The 25,334-nt window shown below is 35.1% G+C and overlaps 1 protein-coding gene and 2 pseudogenes across 2 annotated transcripts in view; 1 reads left to right on the forward strand and 2 right to left on the reverse strand.

Moving 5' to 3' along the window:
- Window positions 1-25,334, reverse strand: part of SSBP2 (single stranded DNA binding protein 2) — a 251,578-nt gene that overhangs the window by 198,289 nt on the left and 27,955 nt on the right. The window lies entirely within an intron of this gene.
- On the reverse strand, window positions 5,986-6,101 carry LOC112480794 (annotated as a pseudogene).
- Window positions 14,317-14,435, forward strand: LOC112480685 (annotated as a pseudogene).

Consider the following 25,334-nt stretch of genomic DNA (forward strand, 5'->3'; position numbering starts at 1 on the left):
CAGATGTTAGGTTTTCAAGAGTAGAGAAGTGCTATATCCTATATTAGTTTAATCCTTTTAACCTAATCTACCTTATAATTAGAAACCATACTTTTTATTCAAAAACAGTTGAAGGGGATAAACTACACTAATATTGACAATTACAAAGTCAGCTAAATATAAAATGTGTTATAATAGGTTCATGGTACTAAATCAGATTACTATGCCATTTCAGTGTTTTCTTGGCATATCAAAATATAATTTATAGAATTTAAGCATAATATTTTAGCAGAGATCTACCTTCCTTAATTGATTTCCTTAAATAACTGCAAAATTAAATGTGTTTGAAAGCAGAATGGTTTGTAGATCAAAACACTGTTAGGTGCATAATCTATTCATCTATCTTTTAAAAGATCCTTTTGATTATCCACAGTAATATCCAGGAGAAATATCATGTTCCAAAACAGCATATTAGCTAAATTTACAGAGCTTTAATAAGTTTCAATTCTTGTCCCCCCAACCCCACCTAAACAAACACACAAACAATTTTAACCTCTTTTCTAGCAGAGACTGTTAGTTGCTTCCAAGGTCCCTCAGCTGAGTAGTAAGAAACCAAATTTTAAGCTGGACATATTATTCCCCAGCTAAAAGATAATATTCTATTTCCTTCGAGTTGGGTGTGTTCACTTGCCTTAACTTTGGTCAAAGATATAGATTGAAGTAAGACTTACACAAGGCGGTACATTTCTTCTACATCCCCTCATCCCGTTACCAGTCTGTAAGGTGGGTGTGATGGCTAGAGTTTCAGCCTCCATCTTGGACCATGAAAATGAGATCACTTTAGGAATGCCAGATGCAATGGATTAAATGTTTGTATTCCCTTCCCTCTACCAATTCATATGTTAAAACCCTAATTCCAAAGTGATAGTATCTGGAGGTGGAGCCTTCAGGAGATGAAGAGGTCATAACCATGACAGTGAAGTCTTCATAAATAAGATTAGTGCCCTGACAAGAAAAGCCCAGACCTAGCCGGCTTGCTTTCCACCGTGTGAGGATACAAGAGAAGCTGGCAGTCTACCACCTGGAAGAGGGTCCTCACCAGAACCAGAGCATGCTGGCACTCAAACTTACAGCCTCCAAAACTGTGAGAAATAAATTTCTGTTCTTTAGAAACCACTCAGTCTATGGTGCTCTGTTACAGCAGCCCACGCTGCCTAAAACACCAGAATAAAAAGGTAGAAGGGCTATAGACCCCTGACAGCTTCATGGAACTGCCATTTCAGCTCTAGACTCTCAACCTGCAGACTTCTTTCATTTAAGAGGAAATAAATTTTAATCTTATTACTATTTAGGGTTTTCAGTTATGTAACCTAATCAACTCCTAATGAATACATGTGCTGAGTATCTCCAGTCTTCCCATAGGATGACTTCCCCACCACTCTCTCCAAACTGTTCTTGCTGCAGTGTCAAAAGTGATCACTGTGCACTACTCCTCTTGGTTAACTTCTTCAATGTATTAGATTAAAACATCAAATCACCCTCTACTCATTCTCCTCCATATCTTAAACCATTGCTTTGTATTTCCTACAAGCTTTTCTTCCTCCACCTACTCTAAAATGTTGACAAGCTCTAAGATTACTTCATAGTCTTCTTGTACAACACGTTTTCCTCAGACCAACTATGCCAGTCAATAGAAAACAGTCAATATTTACATGGCCAAACCTCTATCTCAATTCAGAATTTGCTAAATGCTCCAGATCAATTTATTCAACTGTTAACTGAGGATATCCACCTGAATACCCACCATGCAAATTAAACACCACATTCCTCTCTGTTTCTCCTCTTAGTTAAGGACACATATCCAGTCAGCTGTCCAAACTGAAAACCTGATAGTCATTCTCAATTCCTTACTCTCGCCTGATATACAATTAGTCACTCAATATTCTGGATCCTATCATCTATGACTCATCTCTATCTTCTTTGGCAATGTCCTCACTGTCACTTTCCAAGATTACTATAGTAGTATTTAAGTTGGTCTTCCTTTCTCTTATTGTCACTCCTTTCCATAGGTCATTCTAAAGGTCATTGCAAAGCAACAATCCCTTAAAGTTGCTTCCCTGGTCACTGGTGGGTCGCACCTACAGGGTAAGGGCCAGATACCCAAACATGGCAAATGTGGACTGCCCAGATTGGGCAATGGCCTCTTTCTACAGGTTCGTCTAACTCAACCCACATAGCACACCCATGTGGAAACCAAACTGAACAGTTTCCTTAATGAGTAGTATTGTTGCACAGCTACCTGCCTTTGCACAGTTCTACTGAGTGGAATTCTCCCCTCCTGTTAAACCAGGAAAGTGGTTCCTCCTCCCCGAAGAGTCTAATCCAATGTTTCTTAATTATCTAACCTTTCCTGACCACCACCTTCTCTCTAATGTCCTTCCCCTTTCTTTGTACCACCACGGTACCATTGTTACAGGAATTATGCAAATACATAATTATCACTGGGTATTGTATCTAGTTTTTCTTTTAGAACTTGAGACTGGGAAAATTATAAATTATCTTTGCATTCCTAGTACATCTCTGACATAGTAGGTGTTAACTGAAAGAAGAAAGGAAAGAAAGAAAGAAGGGAGGGAGGGAGGGAGGGAGGAAGGAAGAGAGGAAAGAGAAAGAAAAAGGGAAAGAACAAAAAGGAAAGGAGGAAAGTCTATCTGATCAATCCTCACAAGAACTCAATGAGAAAAATTAAGAACCAGGACAATTTTAAAATGTATTTAAAGTCATTCAGTAATTAATATGTAGATTAATTACTACAAAGTAAAAAGTATGATCATCCTTCTCTCTCTCAAGTTTCCTTTAGTCTCGGTATAACACTTTTCCTTTCAATATCCCAACATTCCAATACTCTCCACTTTCTCTAAATGTGGCAGGGAATTTGTTTATAAAATTAATGTGCCCACAAAGCATAAAAAGTTGCCCAAGTTTCCAGTTCCAGTCTGGCAAGTAAGGAGCTTAGAAGTCTCCACTCCATCTTAACAAGTAAAAAGCTAAACAAACTGAAAAATCAACAACTTTTCGTAGATCTTAAGAGAAGTGAAGTCACAGAGAAAACTACTATCCCAAAAACTAGAGAGATAGACAGGGAGGTAGAAAGAAACACAACTAACCAGAACAGAAATCCCCAAGTAAGAACCTACCCAGGAATCAGTGACAAGGTAGGAAAATCTGAACTGTAATTGACAAATTGCTAAGAGCTCAGTGCGAACAAGTCTGAGATATAAAAACTCCAGGGTAACCCCGACATACAGGGACCCCCACACTATCATAAATTTTACCTACAGGAGCCCGACCTAGTTCTCCCAGTTGAGTACCAGAGAAAAATGCCCCCATGTTTCTAGCAGAGGGAAGGGAAAAGCAACCATTTTGATATACACTAGAGCATTCTGTCCTCAGGAGAAACTATTCTGCTACAGCCTAAACTGCTGGGGTTTCATCAGAGTCCAACATACCTGGAGTAAATAACATACTCAACTTCAGCTGGCTCTAGCCCTCACTTGCGGAAAGGGAATACACAACTCCAGCCTCTACTAGGCATTCTGTCTCACTTACGGGGAGGAAAAAAAAACTGAGAAGTGCTGGTGAAGTTCACAGTTAAGGAGTACAGGCTCGCCAAAGACTGAGACCCAATCCTAGGGCTACAGAATGTTCCCTCCTCCCCACCTTTCCACTATATTGCTACAGACCTTTTTTAAAGCAGTTCCTTTTACCCAGCATATCGTCCATCATTCAACAGAGTTACAAGGAATACCAAAGGCAAAAAACACATTTCAAAGAGACCGAACAAGCATCAGAACCAGAGTCTGAAATGGCAAGAGTGTTGGAATTATTAGACCAGAAATGGAAACCATAGACAACATGCAAAAACAGATGGTTGATGTAAGCTAATCGGATTATTGCTAGAAACTTCTCTTTACTTTGACTAAATGAGATTTAGTTGGCATATTTTCTTATTTAATAATGCTTTCTTCTTTTAATGGATTTTATTTTACACTGTTTTTAGTTATGCTACATGGTATAAACTATTTTTGGTATAATGGTATAATATTTATCTTTGAAAAGATTCCAGAAGATTATGTCACTTAAAGGAAAATTTAATAAAGAATTGCAAATGCATAAAAGTAACATTTTAAAAACTGATCCATGTGCTCTATGGGCATCTGAATATTTTCTAATGATATTACAGATAAAAAAGAAGTATCAATAAAAGGAAATCGTGTGCAGGCAGAATCTGACTTGCAAATGTCGATCCTACAAATCTGTTACATCTAAGAAATTCAAGTCCCTGTCTAGGCTGCCAAGATTCCCGTTTTCTTTCATGCAGCTATTGTTAAACATTCCCTTCCAGTTCCTTGTTGCACCAAATTCAACTAACTGTACCCCAGCATGACCCCATCCCAATATTATTCCATCTCTCTCGAACTCTCATTCTTCCTTTTCTAGATGCCAAAGATTCTCCACCTCCAAAATGATCTTTCCTATATCTGTCTCCAGGTAATATTTCACCCATTTCCCTAACTCCCAGAAGTCCATATCTCCTTCCTGTCGCAGCTGCAGGAGATACTCATTCTCCTTTTGCCATTGCCACTAACCATAGTAGGTGAAATAACCTCCCGTCACTGCCAATGGTCTGTGAGAAGACGTGAAAACACTTCCTGTTAATTAGGAGGTATAGAAGTCAGGAAGAAAAAAAAGGAACATTCTTTTGGTTTTTAACTGCTTGTAAAGCCAAATAGATTCTTTAAAATTTTAGACTTACAGTTGGAGCTCGTATTCCCAAAGACAATGGGAAACCATAATATTATTAGTTCTGGCGTTCAGCTATATTATAGTACCATCTGGGAATGAAATTATAATTTATAATATTTTCTATTTAAGGATATGTTCTCTACACCAAACAAGCCAATTTACAAACCACCTTTTCAAAGACAACCTACTTAAATACTGGGAGCACTATGTAGAGTTATTCATTCATATTTTCCTATTCTAAGAGATTAAAATTATGGAAAAATAAAACTAAGCTGCTGAAAAGCAGGAGCCTTGCATGTCTTGTTCAGCATTTTATTCTGCATCCAGCATTTGATACGCTTTAAGCACACAAAAATATGAGTAAAGAAGGAAGGTAAAAGTTGGGGTGGCCCAACATCCCCAAGAGTCCCCATCCATTATGAACTTATGCTGATGAATGGCTAAGGAAGAGTATAGGGAATTTCAGAGATCTAGAAGAAAAGATCCTTCTTTACCTTCAGGTTACATAAGATAAGTAAGGATTCCTTTTTAAATAATCTTAACATATCTATGGCCAAAATTATATCTAACCAGAACAGGCCATCAAAAATTGTTTGTCCAGTTGAAACTTGAATATTAAGTCATCTTTCACTGGTAATGCTACAAGATAACGTGATAAGGGCTTTTGATTTTAACCAGCCAGAAAAATAAAATAGAGGGCTGAAAACATTTTTCAGGGGAACAGGGAAAAGGCTAGCTATAGTAGAAAACTCTTTCAAACTAAATTATCCACATTCGTTTTTAGTTCCACTTATTTCATTCACTCAAACAGTTGTACTCATAGGTATGTTTTTATTACAACAAACTATGACAGCTTCTATTGGAATTTACAACCTAGTGTTTATTTACTTAGAATGTGTCATTAATATTACTTGCCTGATCATCTATTTCAACTAGATTAACATCATTCAAAATAAAACCAAAAAAAAAAAAAACACAGAAAGGTAAAAATAATAGTTAACTACTTTAAAGTCTGGCTCAAATATTTTTCATTGTTTCTTGAACTACTCAGAAGATTTTGAAAAATAAAGTAAAGCAGCACTTGAGGGTTTTAGACCACTAAAAATGCTTGCAGAAGGAATAAAGTTCTCAAAATAGGCAAGGTAAAGCACTGAGTTATATATACGTTGTTATAAGTATATATCTTTTTTTTTTTTTTAATGCCTACAGCACCTGGTCTTCCTAGGTGGTCTCCTATCCAAGTACTAATCAGGCCCAACCCTGCTTGGCTTCCGAGATTAGACATCGGGCTTGTTCAGGGTGGCATGGCTGTAGACCATGGACTGTGGCTCCACTGGCGTGTAAACCCAGAACCTTCTGCGTGTTAAGCAGACATGCTAACCACTACACTATGGAACCAAGTCCTATGTATATATCCTTTAATCCAGTAATAAATACTCAAATATCCAAATGATACTTGATCACAGAAAAAATGTATTGAATAAAAAAATATTGACATTTAAAAATATAACCATAATTATTTGCCCTTCGGGTAAAATTATTTATCTAAATATTATCTATATATTCTCCTGAAAACTAAATTCTTCACACCATGTTTTATATCCCAACTACTTTTTAAATTCAATTTCTTTTTCAAGGTATTATATCTCCTCAAAATTTTAAAGATGATATTAGGAAATTTATGTGACCATTTAAAATAATCAGACTATGACTAACATGGAATATGAGTAAACTGCAAAGAAAATACACAGAAAGTAAAAAAAAAATTAATATAAAATAACCATAAAAAATCAATGTAAAAATTTTTAGCATATTAAGCTTAATTCTTCTACATTATATGCAAGTAATAAAACAGGTGGCCTAATATAGCATATAATGCTATGTACACTGTAAGTATTTAATAAATACTTTTTGTCTGGATGTTCACCTATTTCCATATTTCTTATATATCAGTTTCTTTAAATGACACAATCTAGCTCAAAACAAACAGGATAAGACAGTAAATACCAAAAGTTATCCTATTTTTAATAAATAACTTACTTTCAGCAATAAGGAAGGGCTGATGGATAGCAAAGAAAGTGGGAAGAGAAAAGGCATTTATTTAAACTGTGCATGCTTAAACTGTGCGTGGTTAAACTGTGTGCATTTTGCCAAGTTCTAATAAAATAATAAATGCAAAATTCCATAGTTCAGTGGTTGAGAGTACAGTCTAACAAACTTTTACACTTTTAATCTGCTGGCAATAAGTTTAAGGAATAATAAAGCAAAAGGAGCAGTGGCACATAATTTAAGCTTCTAGGATTTGGCAAAAGAATTCTGCTTTAATAGGTTTATGGCATCCATTGGTTTAACTAACTAAATCACCATTAACATTTTATTAGTTACAATGTCCTTATTCATGACACACTTTAAATATTAGATTGAGAAATGTTCAAGGTCAAAACAGAAAAAAAATTACAAGAATCCAAATAAAGAATGGCCAAGTGTAACGTAAAATGGAGTGTCAGTCTTTGTTACTGAATATCCAGTGCAATATTTTAGATAGCCAGTCTTCAATTCCCACATCATGAAAAATAAATAAATAACTAAGAACTCCAGGCAGCTCTCTGGTGCCACTAGTTTTGCCCAGGATAGAAGGAGGACAGGGAGTTAAAATGATTATCCCTCCATCACAATCTTTACATCTCTTTTATAATCCTGGTCTCTGCAACAACTGCCATGGCCCCATCTATGCCTAACTCACTCATGGGAATGAAAGCAGTGGGGGAAAGTGGAAACGAAGCAGACTAATTTATTGGTCTCAGCAAGCATTTTTCTGTTCCATTGGGTTACTTCTAAGCAGGATACATATAAAACAGGAAGCCAAAAATGATTAATCCAATGGGTCAGTAAAAAACAAGAATATGTAAATATGAAAAAGTAAGGATAAGTTTAAAAAGAAGAGAAATAAGTGGTTTTCCCCCACTGTTACTCTCTAATCTATTCAATCCTTACTAAAAGTTTTAAAAACCAGCTTAGGAAAATGAATTACAGACAATAATATGGGAAGAACTGCAACAAAACAATATAAATCCCCCACAGACAGTATCTTGCCTGCAAAATTGAACTATCTGGTAACTACTTCTCGGAGTTGTTATGACCATTACAAATCATCTATGTAAAGTGTCCAGCACAATGCCTGGCACACTGTGGTTAAAATAGTACCTGTTATTATTCTGGTAAATACTTTGGATATATTAATAAAGAGATAAACTTGACCACATTATGAAAGCAGAATTCATTCCCTTTCAAGTAGAACTTAAGGAGCCAGAAATATAACCCTCTAAGTTGTGAATGATCAAGATTTCTAAAGTAAAATAGAATAGTGTGGTGGTAAGTAAATTCAATTGGTCTTATTATTTCAAATCCAGAAACACCTTCAGCTGTAGCCCTATAAGGACACAGACAAAATACCCCATGCATAAGGATGGAAGGAAAAATCAGCCCTACATACAAAGTTTTATTCCAGTCCCTGGGGTAGTTGGGCTCAGGATTCTGGGGTTCCTGGGATCCTGGGTCTCCCGGCTTCTACATCTACCCACTCTCCACCTCTTAACCTCAAACGTGAAGCCAGACAAAGCCACAGAAATCATGTAGAGAACATATTTCTTGGAGCAATTGAGGAAGAAAAATTCTACTGAAATGCTAAACACTACAAGAGGACAATCAAATTCTAAAGTCTTTGTATTTCACTGCCCATCCTTAACCAACCTGAACAAAAATTCTTTTCTTTATTAAGTATCTACTATGTGCCAGTCACTGTGCTTAATGATTCCACTGAAGATGTCTCAAATGAAAAAGAATTTTTGACTAAGCTAATCTTATGAGGACTTTAACTTTAGTCATATCAACACAAGCCTGCCAAAATATAAAAGCGCCAAAGCAACAGACATCATTGTCACTTCATTCTATCATTGGCCTCCAAAGAAACTCTGGATTAAACTTAATTATTTACTTTAGCATCTCTCAGTCTACAGCATTCTAATGTACAATCTGACTCTCTAAAAAAAGATACAGTATGCACTGTTCCATAAACCCATCTGACCTCTAGCCCTTTTATCCTAGAACACCAGTTTACATAGTAATTAATGTTTTCACAAAGGATTAAAATTTAACTGTATCGTTAATAGAGATGATTAACAACAAAGCTATACAAGACTAATAAGGCACAAATTGAAATAAATATCATTTATTTTTAATAGCAAAAAATTTTTTATAGTATTTAGAGGAGGGTAAAGCTATATAGATAGATTCTTCCTATGAGATAATCCCACTTATATACAGGACTTTCCTGCAAAGCAGCTGAAGCGAAGCAATGGAAGTTCCAAAATAGGTATCTGAAAATACAAAGCATATGAAACAAATGCCAGAATTCTATTTTTTTAGGTAAAGTCATCATTTTACACTTTCATCCAGACATTTGAGTATGAGTTCCCTGCCAGTGCTTAATCCCAGTAGAGAGAATCCCTATGTCACATGACCCAAATGACAATTCAAACTGGGTCACAACATTTTTCTGTTGTTTTATTATAGGATAGATCATTTATTGTTTGCCTCTTTCCACTATGCCCCCTTAAACAGGTACATAATATCTTCACAGTCTTTAGCCAGCTAAGAGATCTGCAAGCTACTCCAAGCTGCCATTGAGTCTCATATTAAACTACTGGACAGTAAAAGACCTTTGATTTCTCAGGTATGGCTAAACCTTAACATAACTCAGCTTCAGTGACTGGGAATAACTGCAGATCTTTACATAGGCCCCACTATTTACTACAACAGACAAGCTGGTCATTTTAATGAGGGAGTTCTGTCTCTGCCCCCTCCCTTTTTCCCCAAATATCTTATTCGGTATTCTTTGTATGGTGGCTACTTTATTAAAGTGGTTCAATATTTAATTAAGGATTAAATGGTAAAACAGTTTGCCCATTAAATTATAAAAACCTTCACTGTTTACAGAGCTTTTTTAAATTAATTAAATAATTTAATAGAAATTTAAAAATTAGATTTAAAAATGAGCTTTGAAAACACGTAAGTTATTTTGAAGATCTTAATCCATGACAAAACATGTGCAGCAGTAATGATAGAACACACATGCAATGCCAGTAACCTATGAGGGGTCCCAAGACTCAAGCATCCTTCAACCATAATCTGCAGTGTCCATCAGATGAACACACAAAATTTAGCATTGATATAGTGATTCTCTGGCACAGAAGAACATCAGGTTATCCAAAGAGGCCCAGAAGGAAATACAATACATATTTCCAGGAAAAGAAGTCAAAATAATTATCATTAAATTCAATTGTTTAAGTTTAATTCCTCTTTCACTTAACTTTTAAATATTGAGCCTAAGTCTTTGTCTTGATATTCCTAGTAATAGAAAACATTGGATTTATTCACGTTTATTAATGTTTTCACTTAAAAGAGAAAAACCGAAAGGAGCCTAATAAAGTCAGTTCATTTTGGAGTACCTTTTAGTTTATTTTAAATAAGTTTTTTTTAATCTACAGATCAAAAATTTGGTGCCAGGATTTTCCTGGTACCCACTGACAAATTCTACATTCTGTTTCCTTATTTATTATATTCTCCTGTATAACTCTACTGAGGTAGAGTTAAAAATATTTGCTACCTAAAATAAGTAAATTCCAAGAGTACCTGGCTATGGAGCTTTCCTGATACTTCAGTTCCCACAGCATGTGAATGGAAAATTGAGCTAAATACCTATGCCAGGCAAAAAGCCAGGCGATCTGAACCATGTGGAATGGTCACACAATCACTGCTGTCACAGAGCAGCCCTGGTATTTGTGCTACAGAAGCAATAAAGTGGAGGACCAGGGATTCTCCTTAATCATCTGCTGCTCTTCTGTTCTCCTTTCTTAATCCTTACACGGTAGTATATAATTAATGATAGCACGATTACAATTTGTGAAGGGTATGGTAGGCTTTCACTACCTTTAGTTCACTAACTCTTACAGAAACTGTAATCTTGCATATGCTTTCCCAGTTACCTACAAGTGTGATGAAATACCATCACCAGCTCCCATTTCCCTGCCATACCACCATCTGGTCAGTTCTACCACTTATGTTTAAAACCTACTGTTATCCAAATTTTGCACATACACACACATACACATGCACGCACAAACGTCTCCCTACACACACATACACATGCACAAAATTTAGGATTTAAAAAGCTTTCCAGCTTCATTTTGGAAATGCTAAGCTAAATTTGAACAAGTTTTTTTTACTGCTGGACCACTCAAAACCTTTAATGTGCTAATCTACATTAAGAATTTCTTGACATAAACATAATATGCCACATTTCCAAATCTATTAGGCTACAAAGGCCTTTTTAATGAAATATTTCCACAGCACACACCCTGGAAAACTCTAAACTATCCAAACTATTCAAAACAGAGTATTTTATCTTATAATTTTATTTTATAAAATATGTATATTTGTATAAATATGTATACAATAAATATGTATAGAAAACAAATCTGAATACGTTAATTTGTTCACTCATCCATTTACACACTAATCCCACCAGCCATCCAACAAATAGCATATACACAAATATAATGCCTATATATGAGAATGGTCTTATGCCTGGTGCTGTAAGATAAAGAAATCTGGAAATATGTTTAACATACTTTCTATTATTTTCTTATTAATCTCCATATAAAATATTGGAGTTTTTGCAAGCCACTTAATGTTAGAATTCTTAAAGACTCTATTAACAGAAAATACAACATAACTGATCCTCCTTAAGAAATTATAAGTAGTAAACCAAGAAAACATTTACTTCACAAAAGTAATTTAATACTAAATGCTACAATTATTCTACACATTTTTCCAGAAGCTACTGAAATGAAAAATGATCAACTGATCCTTTTAAGTCTAAAAATTTTAATGTAATTAAAATAAATATATACTTTAGGCTTTAAAAACCACAACTACATTAAGAAAATTAAATCTTAATTAGTCAACTAATCGGGAACTACACAAAATCAATTATTTAAAACTTTTGCTTTTTACTTCGGGATTTCTGTAAGTCACGTCCTTTCAGCTCTCTCATTTTATTCATGACTTTTCTGCAGTAAAACTATTGGAAAAATCTTAAAATTATTTCACCATAAATACTCAAATCAAGTTAAACTTAAAAGCGGTAAAACATTCTAAATTGGATGTGTTGGGAACCAAATATACCTATGACGAGTCTGTGCTGTAATTTAGAAACAAACTTTCCTGTTTTAAACAAATATTATAGCCTCAGCCTCTATACCTTTGCTGGAGACGCTCCCGTCCTTTTCCTTTTATCCATGTCTGGTCAACACAGCTTCCTGGAATTAGTTCAATGCCATATTCTGTGCAGTTATTTTCAGATGATTCTACCTTACAGATACCTACATCACCAACCCCAGAATGCAGAGTACTTACAGTCCATATCACTTATAGCATGTATTATGTTCATCATATATTATTACTTATTACTTAATTATATCACTGCTTAACTTTTCACATATTACAGCTTTCCATCTACACTGTAAGCTTTCTGAAGGCAAGAAACATTTTGTTTCCTTCTTTGACTCCTACACTATACCTTCAAATTATTTCACAGAATAATAAAGTTTCACCGCTGAATCTGCACCTCTCTCATTTTGCAGATAAAAAGCAAGCCTAAAAAAGTGAAATAACCTACCCAAGGTTATTCAATTAGTTGGAGACTGAATCAGGGCAAGAACCCAAGGGTGTAAATCTAATCTAGTGTTCTTTGTTTTAGCCTATGTTAAAAGAAAAATATTATGCTAAAATACACTAGCTCACTTTCTGGTTTTAATAAATACAAAAAGCTACGCTGTGTGCACAACTAAGAATTTCGCATTGCCTCAAAATTACCATTTTCTTCAATATTAATCATTGGCCCAAGCTGAGAATGATGATGATTATTATACATATTATAATAATACATATAATATGTAGGCGATCTGGTCAAATGTCTATTGACCCAGAACAGCATTTATTTTGTGTAACTTCTTCCTTTTAAACCATGATATGGGGTTTAGGGAAGGAGGAGAAGGAGTTCAATTAAAGTAAATAGGCCAGTGATCCAAGTTCTAGTTAAGCAGGATTTTATCTAAATAACGGCAAAGAGTTCCTTGTCTCCCTCTGAATCTTACTGTTCAAGAAGTCTTCTCACCATCTGTTTATGAAATATTTTTTTTTTAAATAGCTACTTGATACTGTGATTAACCTAGACTTTCCTTCAGAGACTCTTCCATCATCTGCCTAAGTCCTCGAGGGAAGTGGGACCCTTTGGATGCACCGGAGAACAGCTGGAGCATGAGGTGACAGATAGATTTACTACAAGAGATTAGTCCCACGAGAAGTGCTTAGTTCTCAATTAACTTTGTATATTCTAACTTAAAAAAACTCCAGAGAAATAAAATTATAAATATGGGTATTTCCACAAACTAATCATTAGACAACTTTATGGCTCTAAAAATAGAACAAGGATGGTTCTATCAAAAATGTCTCCCATTGTTATTAAATTAATCTCATCTGAGAGGTAACAGAGCAGTGAGGATCAAACGAGGAGTTTCCATTAAGTGACCAGAAAGAAAAGTCATCTTTTCCACATCTCCCGTCAGACTTCTTTCACTAAAAGGTAAATGTTACGGGTTAAATAGTCCCCCCAGAAAGGTATGTTGGAACCCAGTCCTTAATTCTTTAGAATGGAACCTTATTTGGAAACGATGTCATTGCAGATGTAATTCATTAAGATGAGGTCACACTGGAGTAAGGTGGGCCCCTAATCCAATAGGACTAGGTGTCCCTATGAGAAGAAATTTGGATAGAAAGGCACATGCAGAGGAAAGATGATGTGAAGAGGGAGAAGACAAAGAGAGACCTGGAGAGATCCTTCCCTCTCAGCCCTCAGAAGGAACCAATGCCGCCAACACTATGATCTTGGACTCCTAGCCTCCGGAACGATGGGTTGATATATGTCTGCTGTTTGAGCCACCCAATTTGTGATGCTTTGTTACAGCAGTCCTAGTAGACTAATACAATATACAACAAGAAATAATTTTTAAAGGGTTTGTTGAAATAGAAATTCAAAAGTCCTAGAACCTAGGTTTTAAATTTGTAACCTTTGGCATAAATCTCTGCCACAGTTTTCTTACCTACACCTTTTCAGGTAGTTATGAAGACAGGACTTAATATTGCGTGTGTGAAAGTTCTTGGAAAAGTACAAAGTAGTAAATCAATAAAAGATGTCATCATCCAACATTTAAAATTTACTTAACACATTTGGCTTGTTGATAAGAAAATCAGCAAAGGTGTAAGTGACACCAAATTTCTTTGCTCATAAATGAGAGACTAATGACTTCAGGTGTTTAACCAAAAAATAAATCAAATCCACAGTACAAGTTAAAGCACATCATGGTCAACATTTCCTTATCCGTAAATCATTAAATTAAAATTATTGGGGTGGTCTACGGCCATGCTACCCTGAATAAGCCCAATCCCATCTGATCTCGGAAGCTAAGCAGGGTCGGGCCTGCTTAGTACTTGGATGGGAGACCACCTAGGAAGACCAGGTGCTGTAGCATAAAAAAATAAAAAAATAAGAGATTGTAAGCTGACAAGGTCCTTGCAATCTGTGAGGCCAACCAAAGATTGCCTCACCTAAAAAAAAAAAAAAAAAATTATTGAGGTGATATTGGTTAATAAATCAAATCAGTTTCAAGTATATAATTTAATAATATAGCATATGTATATTGCATTTTGTGTCCATCATCCAAAGTTAAACTTACTGTTAATTTTTATTGTAAATTTTATAAACGTACATGTTAATTTTTAAAACTGCAATCCCTCCCAAAAAAACAAAGAAACAAAAAGACCCAGAAACATTCATAGCTCACATAATGATTAATTCATCTAACACTTGTTTAGTATCTAATATATTCTAGAAACTGGGTTAAATCTTTAAGACACAGAGTTCAAGACATGGGCCCTGACTCCAAGGAGCTCCCTCTACAGGAAAGGAAACAAGAAGTAATTAAAGAAAGATTGATATAAACTATGACAGAGTATGTACAAAGTACAATAGAGCAGATACATATACTCGTACCAACATTTTAATAGAATAATGTTTAATTTTCTAGAATTGACAATGCTTTATATAGCAATACTTTAATGAATTAATTGTAAAGTTGTTCAATTGTCCTTCCTAACTCTTTTCTGATCATTGCTTCATGTTAGAGAAAATTTTCTCTCTCAGATTTTTTTTTTTAAAGCAGGCTTAAACAAAAACTGTTTTTCTTTGAATCTACTGCATTTGTATTATCATCTTTTTGTGCTCAGGAAGAGAATTATAGTTAACACTAGCTAACAGGATGTTTATTTTCATAAGAGAAAACCAGAAAATTAATATTTCAACTCTTATTGAAAAGCCTTCTAAAATGTACCCTTTCTTCTCTAGTTTGTATGCATGGGCAGTGTATCCCAATTAAAACTCTTTGATGGCTAAAGATTTTCCAAATCCTTAGGAGTCAGCTGAAGACCAGGGATCCAGGCATGGTCCTGTAACTTTAAATACAGAAGTCAACTAATAGACAATTAAATACACTAGAAAAACACATTTATTGTAAATTGCTTTTATTTTTTTAAAAAAAGTATGTGAGATAACATCCATTTCAAATCTAAGTTAAAAGTTAATGATGAATTGTTTGATCTAAGAGCCAAGCTACATAGGAATATAAAAATAAGCATGAAATAGTGAAATGACAAAAAGTCTTTATCAACCTCATTGTTTACTTATGTCAATAAGAACTTGAAAGCTATATTTACAAAGTAAAACACAAAGCAGGGCTAGGGTTAGGGTTAGGGTTAGGGTTAGGGTATCTCTCCATGGATGACTGAGTTATAACACTATTAGGATCCAGGAGTTGCAAAGCAGCAGAAGTAATTGTCTACATTTTCTGGAAGTTTAAAATTCAATGAGAAAAGAACAAGTAAAATAAATAAACTAAAATAGAGGCAAATACGTAATTGTCTGTAGCTATACAGGTCATTCTCTTCCCATTTTTTCCTCCTGATCTTTCACCTTTCTTTTCATATTTTACTCCCTTCCCCTTTCCTGCTTTCTTTTTTATAAGGTAGTTAAGCAAATACCTTTCAAATACCTTTCATTTTCTCCACCACTACACGCACAATTCTTAGTAATTCCTTAATGTCTTAATCACAACTCATAATATATCAAAAAGCTTAATTAGCTCATGATGTCTCATAGAAAATAGACATATTGAAGCGTGAAAAAGAAGGAATAAGAGACACCCTAGAAACCCTATATATTTATGTCTAATTTGATGTCTAAAAATTTAAAGAATTCAATCATGAATGTAGAGAGGCAAAAATAGAGACTTCTAAATGACTTGTGATTTCTAGGAATTTAACAGATTTTCTTTCCCTTCTGAACACTTAAAATATATCCATTTTGTTATTACAGTTTCTTTATAAATCTTTTTTAAAAAGTAAAAACATTATAAAAAGTAATCAAATAAAAAGAAATATATACAAGCCATCATAGCCAGATGTGTAACACGGACAGAGTTATTCTTTTGAATACACTTGGAGTCTGTTTGGAATGCAGAGTTTTCCCTCAATTCAGTATTTTAATTTAGAAAAATTAAATCCATCAGAAGAAACTAAGCAGACATAAATTCTTACCAATACTTTTTGTTTGAGCTTTTAATTTTACACTATCAATTCAAATATTCAACTAAATAGATGGTTCTTATACACCGTGTTCAAACTCAGCGAACTTTTTTTTTTTTATTAAATTAGAAGAGAAAAAAATCAGGAGGATGAACTCTATTAAAAGAATTCAGGCTGAGAACACTCTGTTGATTAAAAACAAACAAAAATCTCCTTGATCCCAACCGCCATGAATTTGTAAGATTATGATACAATGGTAACTATGGTCCAACTATAATGAGATATAAAAAGCAAATTAAGTAACGGAAGTGGGTGAATAAGGATTGTCAAGTAGACCCCTTGGGAGAAAAATGTGACTTCATCACAAAAGCAGTGCTTTCTAACATTCTACTCTCATTTGAATATGACTTTGCAGCTTACAACAGTTTTGCCTTCTAAATGAATCTCAAACAAGGAACTGAGTGATCAAGGCTAGCGTTGTCTAGTGTTACTCTTGATCAAAAAGGGACAGGTGATGATGAGTTTTTAAATGATATGATAAAGACCTATATAATTATGAGATTTAGTCAAATTTTTCTATGGAATTGCTATGTTAACAGTTACTGATCATCTTCTAGAAGCCAAAGTATACAATACAATATGAGGGGCTGATGTACGGAAAAATAACTAGAGGACCCGAATTATAAAACAACCCCTCATTCTTAGATTTGAAGAATGAAAATCTAATACCAGGAAACTAAAGAGTACATTTCCAGAGAAAACATCGCCTCAAATACAGGTTGAATACATAAGCTCTGAGGGGATCCCAAGCATCACTCTTACAAGAGTGAGTTGGAATAAGTGATAGATAAATTCTAAAAAAAAAAAAAAATGAGAGCACAATGTTTGAATATAGAGAGCAGGCAAAAATTGGCAAGGAAGAAAGAACATTATAGTCATGGGAACAAGAATAAAAATCTATAAATCAAGTAAAAAAATAAATCTGATTCTATGATCTGTTTATATAAGTAATTATTTTTAATATCTTTAACATGTCACAATAAATAAATCCTAAAGAACCAGGCAAGGATACATGTTTTTGTAGGTATATTTGAATATGACTACATCCAATGCTCTTAAAATTCATTTAACAATAAAAGTAACAAAATTGATTCTTCTTTCTTTTAGGCATAAACTGAAATAGTTAAGAGGGTGCAAAAACCTAAAGCATAGCAAGTTTAATTCTATAAAGTTAGTTGTTTATTCATGTCTTGATGTAGGAAGAGAATTAAATAATTAGATGCTTGTCTTTAAGTGAACACTTCTTCTAACTCCCACTAAAATAAATGAAACAAAAAGCCTGTTTGTGTTTTTAAAAGACTAAACTCAGGCAACTAATTGATTCTGCTCAATAAGTTCTCAATGAACTATCTGTTCTAAATATATCAAAATATGGATAATTCCTCTTCAAGATAATTAATATTTGAAATCTGAAAAGGAAACATTTTCCTTTTTGCTCATCTTTTTGCCAGAAATTTACCATATGCTTGAACAACAGTATAATGAAGCAAGAGGTAGTCTTTGAAAAGTTATTATCAATGAAAGTTCGATAAAAGAGGGTCATCAGAAATATATCCATTGTACAGGGTGGGAAAAGTCGAAGGACATGCCAAAAAAATCTAATGTAACAAATATCTCCAGATAAATTACCAAAAGGAAAATTATATTTTTACATCTGTAGACTAGTTGTGATAAATAATGCCTAAAGAGATATATAAATTGTAGTAGACAAATAAAATGGATCATTCTGCCTGACAAGAAAAAATTAAAATCTTAATCTCAGCTAAAGAGATAATCCCAAAAGCATATGGAAGGAGTATAGCATATGGGTTAAGAGTGTGGGTTCTGGAGCCAGACTGCCCAGATTCACATTCTTATTCCTCCACTTCCTAGTTTAGCTGTTTTCATTCCAAGTTTTTCCACCTGCTTTTTTTTTTTTAACCATTTTTACTTCTTCAATTTGTTTGTCCCTAACCAAATAAACTTCATAATTCTACTTATATTTTAATTTTGCTCTTTTATTCTATATATTCCATAAAATGGAAGAGTTTTTCAGTGTATTGTCTTTCTAACCATAGGTATAAAACCCACATCCAAACAATTCAGAAAGCCTACTACCTAAAAGGTACCAGAACCAATCGATGGAGTACATGAGTTATGGTCTCTCCACAGAAAAAAGGCTGTCAACAAACAGCTGAAGCATATTGGTACTTCTTCCGATGTGAGCTCTCATCTCATAAGCCCCTAAGGACTCTTGTACCACTCTTTAAATGGTATGTTTTTTCATCATCTAAGTTTTTCTTTCAGATAACAGACCTTCATACCCTCCCAGACATTAAGCAAATAACCATGAAATTATATTTCTGAAAAAGGCAGGGAAAGGAGACAAGGGAAGCACACAGTGACATATTATCGACAAGAATTTTTTTTTTTTTTTTTAGGAATAAGAAGGAGTGGATGGAGGAAGAAACTATCAGGGTTTTCCAATGCAGCTAAAATATAAATACTATACAACAGAGACCTAACTGAAATGAGTAGATTCACAGTGGCTGACTGACAAAGAAAAATCCACACACAAGCTGAGAAAAATAAAAGATAACACTGATAAGAAAAAGAAAACAGAGACATCGATGAGGTTTGAAAGTAGGCTAGCTTATACCAGAGGTATCCAGCAACCACCCATCAGCCTCCTACAGAAGCAGAGCTCAGGCTCTGCAGGGAAACCTAAGTAAAAAAATTCCCCACAATGAATGGAAAGCAACTGAGACTTAAGAGATCAGGAAAGTCGTAAAGGCCAATGGTTTCACCAGCTTCACTGAGCAAGCTTGAGCTGATATTCTACATTAGTTAAATTTATTAACATAATGATGATAAGAATATAAATTTTGCATTTCAGATTGTCCCAGGAGTGCCACACATGAAAAGAGAATTGTGTCAACTTGTCAATATTCAATGAGACTAAATCCACAGAGGAATCTATGTAAGAAATGCACTGACTAGGGTCTTCCCTAATATGTAACTACAAGTAATACCATAGCAAAAAAGTGTGTAGCTTCCTGAACACAAAAAAGCACTTTGGGCCACAGCAACTGTAAGGTAAACTTCTAAGGCCATTTCAAATCTAGACATTGCTATAAACAGATCTCTTACTTAAAATATAATTGATATTTAATAAACACGAAATTTGTGATTTTCTCCATTTTCCCTCCATTTCCATTTTTTTATAAGACATGAATATAGTTTTCCCAAATAATATATCATCTTTTCTTCAGTAAACATTATCATGTTTATTCCTACAGTGTTTCTATTGAAGCATCCTTGTTTATACATTAGGATCCAGATGAAGTCACCACAGGTTTCAAAACAAAATATGATAATAACCTCCTGCTACAGAAATTCCCAGGTTATTTTGGGTCACAAACAGCAGTAGTATGGGGACCTGGCTTTGTGCCTTCTGCAGCAGTCAGTACTGCTGGTGGACATCTGAGGTTACCCAGCTCCCCTCCCTTCAGGACTTATAGCCACCACTGCTCCTCCTCTTCCCCACCACATCCTCCCATCCTCCCAGAAGAACTAAAGCCAATCCCAAAGGAGGAGGGGGCAGATCAGAAACCTCACCCAGCCTAGCCTCTTACTTTTCAAAAGAAATGTCCTCCATGGACTTCTCAATATCCACAACAAGGGGTGGGGCAGAGGGAAAACATGTACAACTTGGCTCCTCACAATAACAGTGGAAATGCCGTAAGTGCCCAAGATCTTTCTACCCACTTTAATTATGAACTTCGATTGAGACTTGGCCAGAGGTAGCTAAAGGAACTCCAGAGAGCTGACCCCATGCTTTAAAAATGTTCTCAGGATTTGTTTTCATCAGGTATCATAAGATGACAGGCATGGAGACAACTGTCTTTGAAAGAAGAGTTTTTTACTTACAGTTTGCAAGAGGAGGGGGCATGCCACACCATTCAGAGCCACATGGGAAAGCACTGGGTTGGTCAGGAGGCAGAAGGAGAAAGGGGAAACGTGGGCACGAGTCTTTACTGTGGTTTTTCTCAGGAAAAGAAGGCAGGGCAGGGTAAGTACTTCAGGACTGGCTAGAAAAATTTCAGCAGGCTCTGCTGGGGTGTAGGGACTTCTGCTACCCAGCCCAGGTGTGCCATTAGGGCAGGAGGAGGATAATTCAACCCCTGAGAGATCAATACAGGTGTTAAGGGCTCTGGATTGGTTGGTTTACATATGAAAGGCATACTCATAGGGGAGTGTTATGTCTCTAGGAATCCTAGCTATCTGTAGGAATTAGCTAGCACTGGGAAGGGCCACCTGTTCCCATCCAGCAAGGCCCCAAGATGTCCAAGCATCGTAAAATACAGAAATTAAAAAATTATGATTAATACAGCCCACGTTGTAGTTCTGGGCTCAGAATTCATCTAGATGGCACTTTTTTCATAAATTGCTGTTCTGAGGTCCAGCATTTCCCTAAACTAAAAGCCCATCTCTGCAGTGTCACCACTACAGTGCACTGACGGAAAACATACCAGAGTAGTCACTTCACACAGTCTTCCCCTGGTTTCACACCGACTGTTTATACACAAGTTGAAATCTATATCACAACCCATCAAAATAACAGCATGGCCTTTGCCACAACTAAGGAAGAAGTCACACTACCACTGTCAGAATCATTCGGAACACTAAATCTTCAGGTGCTAAAAAGACATATGTGTTAATAAGCTTTTTAAACAAGACTGTTAGCTACTGGTTAGATGTTGGCATAAAATTTCAACAAAAGGAATGCAAAAACAATGCCTCAAGATTTCAAAGACTTCACTAGTGCTTATCTTCTAGAAGAAAGGCAAGAAAGCTGACTAGATAAACATTAAGGCATCTAACCCTCTCTTCTGCTAAGCCTCAACAAAATTTTTGTTCTACTTTAAAATGCCATCAGTCATTCACTCTTAAAATTCACCACTTGGCTTTAACCATTGTTCGGTACAGTAGATGTTTAGCCACAGGAAAAACTTAAATCTCTATATCAATTTTTTTTTTAACTGGTAAGATGTATTTCACTGTTGAACCATTATATATGCTGCCTGATTATTCCACATAAAAGTAAAACTAGCTCTGTTTAACACACACACACACACACACACACACACAAATAACATCAATAACCAGGGGTTTTCTTTTTGCTACATTGTTTTGACAATCATAGGCATGCTTGCTAGGTAATATAATCATCAAGAAACAAAATATTGGGTAGAATACTGGTTTAAAAACAAAACTAAGTAGGGGAAAAAAAGCAACGAGATATACAGACTTGGTTCCACATTTTCTAGTACATCAAACACCTATCTTAATACCATTTTCACAGATTCTACAAAATAGTCACAATAGCAGGAGACCTGAAATCTGCCAGTGACTAAATCAAGTTTGGATGAATACCACAAAAATATTTAAACTACTACTTGGTGGAATGCATAAGCACAGCAACAGAACTTGGTGATCCAATCCCTATGCTTCAAATAAGTCAGCAATTTAATCCTAGATCAGGCTTGAGAACCATAGGATCTAAGAATATTCCCAAATGTCTTCCTTAACTTCTGAAGAACTCTTCCAACTCAGACAATAAGCAAACAATGGAACTTTCTAATAGACTGTGAGATCACAGATATGACATGTTGGTTTCCTGAATCACTTCATCAATGTCATTGCAACAAATATCTTAGTAAAAATGAAACAAAAAATTGCAGGTTCACTGATGAAAACATGGACAGTTGGTCCAACACAATCTGACTCCATGTCCATGGATATTGCTTTCTTTTAAGGGTTTTTATGTACTCCCTGCAGCTGCAGCTCCACCCCTACACTGGTCCATTGGGACACCCTGATCCTCATTTAAAGTTACGGTCTGAACACAGAAAAAAACCTTCCTTCCCTCAGTTTTCAGTATTGCTCACACATTCCAGCATTCATTCAGCAAACATGTACTACACAAATACTATATACTAAGTCCTATATTATTTATTGGATTTTTAAAAAAATATTTTACCAAATATTAATAGAAAATAAAAGGGAAATTAAAAAGGATATTAAATATCCCAGCTTACATTCCAACTAAGCACTGGGATCTTACTAGAGTTAGCAGGTATCCATGGCACAAAGGCCTTGTCAGAAATATGGCTCGGATAACTATACTACAGCCCTCCAAAGCTGAAACAAAACTATACACATTGTGAGGGTTCCTTACTTTCCAGCTGAAAGTCAGTCTCCTTATTCTCCTCGGCATGATTTCACTCTCTCCACATCAAAGCCAAGAGAATAATTCTAGTTTTGCCATTTAATTCTCATTTCTGGACTAGAAGACCTACCTTTCTCCTACTTAACAACTATAACGCTTTTTCACAAGAATGGCACACCCTGCTGAAGAGAGGCCTTGGAGAATTGAGAGGAGGAAGGGTAAGCAGAGGGCAGAGACAATGGGCTTCCATCAGTCATTGGCAAACCCTTTTAAACATTCAAAGTGAGAAGAGGCTTAACAATAGTTGTATTCAGGCAGTCTGTGTATATTCTTGTAGTAGTAATCATCATAACTATTCTGGAAACATTCAGATAACAGCTAGAAAAAGGATAGTCTCAGATTATTTTAATAAAAAAACGACTCTAGGCACTAGCTACATGACCCTGAGCTGGTATTTTATTTCTCTAAACTTCTGTTTCTTCATATAAAGTTAACGAGATATACCTCATATGATTGTATAAGTGTAAAGTATACAAACGTAAACAAAGGATCTGGCACAGTGCGTGCTACATAGTAGAAGCACACAGTAGGTCTCTTCCTTTTTAAGTTTGCATAAAAGCCCTACATCACAGAATGGACAAACACTGTGACTCACCTATCTTCTCATGTGCTTACATAATTACAATATTCTATATTCTTTTAAATGTTCAACTCAGATGAATCATTCCCTGATGTCTGTAGCAAAAGTGCTTTCTTCTGCCTTTGAAACCTCATAACACTTTGCTAATATCTCTGATAACATTGTAATTATTTGTATACATATTTTATCTCTTCTACGTGAAAAATGAACTTTAAAGCCAAAAACTGTTTTTCTTTATGTTTGCTAATTAAAGTTTTTCAAAATAAATTCAAATAAATCTGTTTTAATGCTTATCAATTTAGTAAAAAAAGGGACTACCCTGGATAATAGAAAGAAGCTTCTATACTAGTTACAAATGAGTAGTTAGTACCTTGTTTGAGATTACGTAACTCCTACCCAAATTGTTATACATTGTTTTGCATATATATAAATATATATACATATATATATAAATAAATAGATATACACACACATACATATACATACACACACACGCACACACACACGCACACACAACGCACACACACACACAGAGGAAGGAAAATAAATTTGTCCCTTGAGAGGGTTCTTAGTTTTCTGGAAGAGGCAAGATTCATAGTAACCAGTTAATATAATGTCAACGTGGTTGATTACTATTGGTAGGAGAGTATGGAGGCTCATGTCCCTCAACGCCATTCTTCTTCAACCTGCAGTTCCCATTAACACATAGAGTGGTTTCACCCTGTGTTCAGATTGTGAGTATACTCAATTGCATGTGCACAAGATACAGACAAAGTAAAAGTCTGACTGCATGAAAACTAAGAGAATGAATAGCTCTGGATGCCCTTGGTTTCCAAATGGAAGAGCATTAACCCAAGTGCAGGTATCATTTTCACTTTAGTTGTTGCTGAAATGCTCCAAGATTCACTTCCCTGCCACTTTAAACATGACATTAAGAATATATGTAAAGCTTCCTGATTACTCAGGATCACCATTACTTATAAGCATCAGTTATTGAGTTACATCTCAGAGATACCTGCTATAGATGCTATACCCAAGACAAGTAAGTATTCTGTACAAACTGTTGGACCAGACATGGTATATGCCATTAGCATAGCATAGAAAAAGCACTATATTAAGAAACATTATTGGTGGCTGTTTGTCCTCTGTTCTTACCATTTTCCCAGAGTTGAAGAAGGAGTATGTATGTACCTAACAATCTCTCACTTTTTTGTCTTCTATCTTTTCTATGTTTCTCTACTGAGAGTGCTAATTGCTGCCTCCACCACAATTTCTATCACTGCAAATCAAAACTCTTATCTCTGCTGCCGTCTTCCCTCTTCTCTGCTGTCTCTAATCAGCTCCCCGTCCATGAGAATATAGAAACTAGTCACTAAAAAGCACAGTATACAAAATACTATGAAAGTATACATTTATTTCAAAAATTGACATATGTTTGCAAAAAAAAAAATCCACATAAATTTTAGAATAAATGTGTTGAGGTCTGCAAAAATCTTGCTGAAATTATGATTTGCAGTTGCTTTGAATTTGTAGATTAACTTGGAGAGAACTGATATCTTTATAACATTAAGTCATCCCAGGGTATTCTCTCTTAATAGTTATGTATTCCTTTACATCTTTTAATCAAGTTTTAAAATTCTTCCGTAATAGCCATGTGCATTATTTTGGGGGTTAGTTACTATGATTGTATTTGTTGCTACTATGTATGTTGCTAAGTCAATTTTTAAGAAGAGGGAGGCCTTGTCCGATCAGACTTTAGGGCACAGTGCAAAGAGCTGCTGTCTTAAAAACATCATGATACCAGACAGAAACAGACAACTAATCAATGAAAAATATAAGAAAGAACTCATACATAGTAAGGGTGTACTATAAATCAGCAGG

The sequence above is a fragment of the Pteropus alecto genome, unplaced genomic scaffold (genome assembly GCF_000325575.1).
Source record: "Pteropus alecto unplaced genomic scaffold, ASM32557v1 scaffold20, whole genome shotgun sequence".
NCBI classification, from domain to species: Eukaryota; Metazoa; Chordata; class Mammalia; order Chiroptera; family Pteropodidae; genus Pteropus; species Pteropus alecto.